Source organism: Babylonia areolata, chromosome 7 (genome assembly GCF_041734735.1).
Source record: "Babylonia areolata isolate BAREFJ2019XMU chromosome 7, ASM4173473v1, whole genome shotgun sequence".
Classification (NCBI taxonomy): domain Eukaryota; kingdom Metazoa; phylum Mollusca; class Gastropoda; order Neogastropoda; family Buccinidae; genus Babylonia; species Babylonia areolata.
The window spans coordinates 2,466,979-2,474,478 of NC_134882.1; the positions used below are offsets into that span (position 1 = coordinate 2,466,979).

The window sequence follows — 7,500 nt, forward strand, 5'->3', positions numbered from 1 at the left end:
GGGAGAGGAGGGAGAAGAAGAAAAATAACAAGAAGGACGGGAGAGGAGGGAGAAGAAGAAAAATAACAAGAAGGACGGAAGAGGAGGGAGAAGAAGAAAAATAACAAGAAGGACGGGAGAGGAGGGAGAAGAAGAAAAATAACAAGAAGGACGGAAGAGGAGGGAGAAGAAGAAAAATAACAAGAAGGACGGAAGAGGAGGGAGAAGAAGAAAAATAACAAGAAGGACGGGAGAGGAGGGAGAAGAAGAAAAATAACAAGAAGGACGGAAGAGGAGGGAGAAGAAGAAAAATAACAAGAAGGACGGAAGAGGAGGGAGAAGAAGAAAAATAACAAGAAGGACGGGAGAGGAGGGAGAAGAAGAAAAATAACAAGAAGGACGGGAGAGGAGGGAGAAGAAGAAAAATAACAAGAAGGACGGAAGAGGAGGGAGAAGAAGAAAAATAACAAGAAGGACGGAAGAGGAGGGAGAAGAAGAAAAATAACAAGAAGGACGGAAGAGGAGGGAGAAGAAGAAAAATAACAAGAAGGACGGAAGAGGAGGGAGAAGAACAAAATTAATAAGAAGGACGGAAGAGGAGGGAGAAGAAAAATAACAAGAAGGACGGAAGAGGAGGGAGAAGAAGAAAAATAACAAGGACGGAAGAGGAGGGAGAAGAAAAATAACAAGGACGGAAGAGGAGGGAGAAGAAGAAAAATAACAAGGACGGAAGAGGAGGCAGAAGAAGAAAAATAACAAGGACGGAAGAGGAGGCAGAAGAAGAAAAATAACAAGGACGGAAGAGGAGGGAGAAGAAGAAAAATAACAAGGACGGAAGAGGAGGGAGAAGAAGAAAAATAACAAGGACGGAAGAGGAGGGAGAAGAAAAATAACAAGGACGGAAGAGGAGGGAGAAGAAAAATAACAAACACTACAAGGAAAAGGAAAGAAGAACACGAAGTGAAGAACAAGAGTTTTGGAAGAGAAAGGACGGACTCCCGTTTGCTACCCCTTACGTCTTGGAACGCTTGTGAAATGCACACACTGCTTGTACATCATCACGTCTGTCTTTTCATTTCACTGTTATTCCCCACAAAGAACTGACGACAAAATTTGTCATCACCAACATGCACTGTTGATCGCCGGGTGATCTGTTTTGGTTGGGGAGGCAAAAAAAAAAAACCCAACCAACAACAAAAAGTGGAGAGGGAATGGAGGTGATAAGCATCATCAATCATTAGGCAGACTCCCTGTCTGGGAAGCAAGCCCAATTCATCTGTTTGGCACCCCCTTACACACACACTCTCTCTCTCTCTCTCTCGCGACGATCGCCACGACACATGCCATCCAATATACCCAGAGAAGAAAAACATGATATCATTCAGAGTAAACATTGATGATAATGGGACTGATGATTTCTGTACTGTCAGTACACACACACACACACACACACACACACACACACACACACACACACACACACACACACTCACACACACACACACACACACACATACGCGCGTGCGCGCGCGCACGCACAAACAAACACACAGACACACACACACACACACACACACACACACAGACGTCCATTGTCAAAGCCTTCACTTTAAACACAGCGGGTTATAATGGCCAGAACTGCTTATGGGGCTGAATACAGTATTGAGAATTACGACTGGAACCAGACAAAGGATAAAGGAAGAGGAGGAGGGGAGAGGAGGAGGAAGAGGAGGAGGAGGGAGGTCAGGAGAGTGCGGATGGGGGATGTGGAGCAGCGTGGGGGTGTGAGAGGGAGAGAGGGATGTGGTGGTGTATTTTTCTTCCATCAGCATAAAATCAGTGTTTCAGAATGAACACACAAGACAACGCGCATGCACACACATGGACAGACTGGGGGTGGGGTGGGGTGGCGGTGTGGGTGGAGGGAAATGGAGGAAGGGGAAGGAAGTGGGTATGGAGACGGAAATAGAAGGTTTAGAGGCAGAGAGAGAGGGGGCGGAGGCGGAAAGAGAAGAACAGAGAGGGAGAGAGGGAGACAGACAGAGAGACAAAGAAACAGAGAGACACAGAGAGTGAGAGAGAAACAGACAGAAACAGAAACACAGAGAGAGACAGAAACAAAGCAAGAGAGAGAAAGGGCGAAAGTCGGAGCTAGAGAGAGAGAGGGGGGGGGGGCTAGGGGATAAAAGAGAGAACGGAAACAGAAAGGTGAAAAGAAAGGCGGAGACAGACACAGACACAGACACAGAGATTCAAACAAACACACAGACAGACACAGCGATACAAACAAACACACAGACACATACACAGAGATTCAAACAAACACACAGACAGACACAGAGATTCAAACAAACACACAGACAGACACAGACACAGAGATTCAAACAAACACACAGACAGACACAGATTCAAACAAACACACAGACAGACACAGACACAGAGATTCAAACAAACACACAGACAGACAAGGAGATACGGAAAGTCGTCTGGGGACTGCTGCAGCCATCGCACACTGTTTGTGCGTACGTGCGTGTGTGCGTGTGTGTGCGTGTGTGTGCCTCTGTGTGTGTGTGTGTGTGTGTGTGTGTGAAGGGGAAGAGAAGTATATATGCATTTGTGTGTGTGCGTGTGCGTGTGTGTGAGTGTGTGTGTGTGTGTGTGTGTGTGTGTGTGTGTGTGTGTGTGTGTGTGTGTGTGTGTGTGTGTGTGTGTGTGTGTGCCTGTGTGTGTGTGTGAGAGGGAGAGAGAGAGAGAGAAGGGGAAGAGAAGTTTTGTGCATTTGTGTGTGTGTGTGTGTGTGTGTGTGTGTGTGTGTGTGTGTGTGTGTGTGTGTGTGTGTGCCTGTGTGTGTGTGTGAGAGGGAGAGAGAGAGAGAGAAGGGGAAGAGAAGTTTTGTGCATTTGTGTGTGTGTGTGTGTGTGTGTGTGTGTGTGTGTGTGTGTGTGTGTGTGTGTGCCTGTGTGTGTGTGAGAGAGGGAGAGAGAGAGAGAGAAGGGGAAGAGAAGTTTTGTGCATTTGTGTGTGTGTGTGTGTGTGTGTGTGTGTGTGTGTGTGTGTGTGTGTTTGAGTCTGTGTGTGCGTGTGCGCACACGTATGTGTGTGTGTGTGTGTGAATATGTATGTGCAGATGCATCATCTCTATCCATATTCCTCAGTTTCTCACTTTCTGTTGTTTCTTCAAGCCAGGCTGTGAACACAAGGAATAGAACCTTCTGCAGACTGTTGTCAGCAAGCATGGCAAGACGATTTCTGTCATCCCCAAGAATTCCTTCACACCACCACACCACACGGCCACAGCGGCAGTGGCGGCCAAATCAATATCAAATTTGGGTCACTTCCACGCGGACATGCCAGCTCCCCCACCCCAACCCCATTGCTGTTTCTTTCTTTCTTTCTTTCTTTCTTTCTGCCTTCCCTCATCTTTCTTTTGTTTTATTTCTCCACCTCCCCTCCCCCGTCACTCTCTTCCCTTCTTTCTTTCTTTCTTCTTCTCTTCGTGCACCTGTACTTTGAGTTTTCATTTGAACCTTGAAGATTTTAAAATCATCTTGAACGCACGCATGTACACACACACACACACACACACACACACACACACACACACACACACACACACACACACACACACATCCACGCACGCACGCACACACACACACACACACACACACACACACACACACACACAATTCGACATTTGTTATAGTTGTTACAGTTGTTTGATGTTAGCGTTTCCTTCTATATTATGCCTATGTCTCCCCTTTTAATGTTTTATTTTTTCCAATGCTCTGTATCTTTCCCCACCACACACACACATGCGCACACACGCGCGCACACACATACACACACACCATTCTTCACCCTCTGCCCAATACTGTTCCCACCACCACGCCCCGGCCTCCACCCCCCACCTCCCCCACTGAACAACTTTGTCCGTCAGTCACAAGAGAACAACGAAGCAGACGTTTGTCCAAGACTTTACATTCTTCCCAGACAGTTTAACGTTTTTCTCCTCGTTTGATTTCAAAGTCTTTGATGTCGTCCTTTGTCAAAACGTCTTTGAGGGGAGGGAGTTTGGGAAGGGGGGGGGGAGGAGGTGGGCTGGAAAGTTTTGGTGATTTTTTTTTTTTTACTGTGAAGTGTGTGTGTGTGTGTGTGTGTGTGTGTGTGTGTGTGTGTGTGTGTGTGTGTGCATGTGTGTTGCTCTGTGTGTGTGTGTGCGTGTGTGTGTGTCTGTGTGTGTGGCTGTGTGTGTATGTGTATGTGTGTGTGTCTGTGTGTGTGTCTGTGTGTGTGTTTGTGTGTGTGTGTGTGTGTGTGTGTGTGTGTGTGTGTGTGTGTGTGTGTGCCTGTGTGTGTGTGAGAGAGGGAGAGAGAGAGAGAGAAGGGGAAGAGAAGTTTTGTGCATTTGTGTGTGTGTGTGTGTGTGTGTGTGTGTGTGTGTTTGTGCCTGTGTGTGTGTGTGAGAGGGAGAGAGAGAGAGAGAAGGGGAAGAGAAGTTTTGTGCATTTGTGTGTGTGTGTGTGTGTGTGTGTGTGTGTGTGTGTGTGTGTGTGTGTGTGTGTGTGTGTGTGTGTGTGTGTGTGTGTGTTTGAGTCTGTGTGTGCGTGTGCGCACACGTATGTGTGTGTGTGTGTGAATATGTATGTGCAGATGCATCATCTCTATCCATATTCCTCAGTTTCTCACTTTCTGTTGTTTCTTCAAGCCAGGCTGTGAACACAAGGAATAGAACCTTCTGCAGACTGTTGTCAGCAAGCATGGCAAGACGATTTCTGTCATCCCCAAGAATTCCTTCACACCACCACACCACACGGCCACAGCGGCAGTGGCGGCCAAATCAATATCAAATTTGGGTCACTTCCACGCGGACATGCCTCTGCCAGCTCCCCCACCCCAACCCCATTGCTGTTTCTTTCTTTCTTTCTTCCTGCCTTCCCTCATCTTTCTTTCGTTTTATTTCTCCACCTCCCCTCCCCCGTCACTCTCTTCCCTTCTTTCTTATTCTAACTTTCTTTCTTTCTTTCTTTCTTCTTCTCTTCGTGCACCTGTACTTTGAGTTTTCATTTGAATCTTGAAGATTTTAAAATCATCTTGAACGCACGCATGTACACGCATGTACACACACACACACACACACACACACACACACACACACATCCACGCACATACACACACGCACACACACACACATCCACACACACACACACACACACACACACACAATTCGACATTTGTTATATTTGTTACAGTTGTTTGATGTTAGCGTTTTTCTTCTATATTATGCCTATGTCTCCCCTTTTAATGTTTTATTTTTTCCAATGCTCTGTATCTTTCCCCACCACACACACACATGCGCACACACGCGCGCACACACATACACACACACCATTCTTCACCCTCTGCCCAATACTGTTCCCACCACCACGCCCCGGCCTCCACCCCCCACCTCCCCCACTGAACAACTTTGTCCGTCAGTCACAAGAGAACAACGAAGCAGACGTTTGTCCAAGACTTTACATTCTTCCCAGACAGTTTAACGTTTTTCTCCTCGTTTGATTTCAAAGTCTTTGATGTCGTCCTTTGTCAAAACGTCTTTGAGGGGAGGGAGTTTGGGAAGGGGGGGGGGAGGTGGGCTGGAAAGTTTTGGTGATTTTTTTTTTTTTACTGTGAAGTGTGTGTGTGTGTGTGTGTGTGTGTGTGTGTGTGTGTGTGTGTGTTGCTCTGTGTGTGTGTGTGCGTGTGTGTGTGTCTGTGTGTGTGGCTGTGTGTGTATGTGTATGTGTGTGTGTGTGTGTGTGTGTGTGTGTGTGTTGTGTGTGTGTGTGTGTGTGTGTGTGTGTGTGTGTGTGTGTGTGTGTGTGTGTGTCTGCGTGTGTGAATAAGGAGAGAGAGCTCATGCGCACTTTAAAAAAAAGAGGTATCTTTAAGATGCTTGTGGCACTGCAAGCGAAACTGCTGAACATTATTTATTATTTTGTCAAGACTTTCATATGGCTCGGGCAAACACAATCTTAAATTTATCTCCAAACTACATTCACATTAAAACTCTGTTGCATGGAGATCCTGTTCTCCAAAATCATACAAATATATTCATATTTCAAACTGTTCACCAGTTTATCTCCGATTCAAATAGATTTTAGCTTAGAAAGTATTGTGAAAAAAGGGTACAACATGATTCTATTCGTAAAATATATGTTGGATTTATTTGACTGACCAAATATTCAAAGTTGAATGGATTGGCCAATGATCTGTTAGAATTTCTCCTCTCCCCTCTGTTCCCCCTCCCCCACCACCTTACCCACCATTCTTCTAAATTTTCTTCTTCTTCTTCATGTTTTTCTTCTATTAGGCCAATTACTCTGGTGATAATAAATTTTAATCTCATGTTAATATTGATATTAGCATTATTTTACTATATTATGTACTGTTTGTTTATTTGTTTCATTTCATTATTTCATTACTTACTGTTTATGAATGTTATTTGATACAAGTCATAATATGGTTCATCAGCCGTCATGATAAAATTGAAGTGCAACGTTGTGAGCACAGTATAAGCTTTAAGCTTGTTGATGCTCTTTTGTCATTCATTGCATTGTAATCATGTGTATTGTTGAATAATTAAAGATTATTTAAACCATCTTTAAGGTGAAAAGAAAAGGAATCTCAAAGAACCACAGCCTGCACAAGAAAAGCCTTAACTAGAACCTACAAAGAAAATCCTACATCACGGCTACGTACGGAGAGCATACATCACAGCCTACATGGGTAGAGCCTCCACCAGAACCTGCACAGGACTCGCCCCACATCGCCTCATTCACCGAACCAACCCAAGCCCTGACCTCAGGAGCCTTTAGCCATCAGGTTGTTGACATCAACTCTACAGGGTCAACATAATTAAACAGTCCTCACGAGTGCTGGAATCCTCACACAACGTTAAAGAAAAAAACGACTGCGTTAATAAACATTTTACCACAAAACACACCACCTAATCTGCTCTGTTCAAGCTAGCCAACATGCGTTTCGTTATTCCAGCCATCGTCAACACGGAAAACATACAGGCCTACAGCATAAAACTACGCATCTAGCTCAGTAACAAAATACCTTTATGCGGTCCCAAATTCGCACTGCTTGTACTGATGCATATATATACATAGATATGATTTCGGAAGAGGTGATTACCGTTCAATCAAATCGGTGACAAGAACCCGTCCCGCTTTCAAACAGAAGGGGGACCTGCACTGACAAATCCATCAATGTCTTGTTGACAGTCTTCACGTGAACACACACACACTCACACCAGCGCTCACAACCACAGTGTACCAGCAAACACCACAACCAGCTCCGAGAATCTACACAACAGAAACTACTAAATCCTCGCACGATGGTGAAACTCTCAATACCACTCCTCACACATCAATGAGAAGACGTCGACACAGCTGTTGCTAGTTTTTCTCTCCCCTTCTTTCCTTCAGCTGTTAATGTTTCAACAAGTAGGTCACCCGATCAAGTCACACAAAACTG

General features: G+C 45.2%; 1 protein-coding gene across 9 annotated transcripts in view; it reads right to left on the reverse strand.

The window, feature by feature from the left end:
- Window positions 1-7,500, reverse strand: part of LOC143283645 (neuronal membrane glycoprotein M6-a-like) — a 233,851-nt gene that overhangs the window by 91,774 nt on the left and 134,577 nt on the right. Inside the window, exon 1 of one of the 9 annotated variants that reach the window (XM_076589836.1) lies at window positions 7,159-7,500. This exon is cut by the window's right edge and continues 150 nt beyond it. The exons of 7 other annotated variants lie outside the window; for them this stretch is intronic. The gene's annotated coding sequence lies outside the window, so the exon portion shown is untranslated. The remainder of the gene's footprint in view (window positions 1-7,158) is intronic. One more of the 9 variants, XM_076589834.1, reaches the window with a different exon arrangement.